At 45.9% G+C, this 403-nt stretch overlaps 1 protein-coding gene across 1 annotated transcript in view; it reads right to left on the bottom strand.

Annotated features, from left to right (window-relative positions):
* plekhm3 (pleckstrin homology domain containing, family M, member 3) overlaps nt 1-403 on the bottom strand; it is a 42,877-nt gene that overhangs the window by 38,942 nt on the left and 3,532 nt on the right. The window lies entirely within an intron of this gene.

Raw genomic sequence — 403 nt, 5'->3', positions numbered from 1 at the left:
AGAGAGAGAGAGAGAGAGAGAGAGAGAGAGAGAGAGAGAGAGAGTGATTTCATTCTCTGCTCAGGTAAACAATACTCTCCTCCATCTTTACATAGTAAATAGTTGTTTTTTCTGCTATATTAATGCTCGTAAAACGTCATAGAGAACCTTCAACAACTTTAAGCATCAAACTACCGACCATCCTACAGTATCTTCATCACACTTCGCCGATTCCTCCCCAGCAAACAGAAACGATCGTCCTCCCTCACACGTCCTGATGAAATAATACTTGACTTCCTCCTCAGCTGCTTATCACCAGACCGAGCAGGCAGAGAGGAAGCAGGCCTGGGTGGGGTTCACATCCATCTGCCTGAACGTCTCTCTCTCTCTCTCTCTCTCTCTCTCTCTCTCTCTCTCTCTCTCT

This window comes from Anarrhichthys ocellatus, unplaced genomic scaffold, assembly GCF_004355925.1.
Source record: "Anarrhichthys ocellatus isolate YVR2014 unplaced genomic scaffold, GSC_Weel_1.0 scaffold51, whole genome shotgun sequence".
Lineage (NCBI taxonomy): Eukaryota > Metazoa > Chordata > Actinopteri > Perciformes > Anarhichadidae > Anarrhichthys > Anarrhichthys ocellatus.
This window is presented reverse-complemented; position numbering and strand designations above follow the sequence as displayed.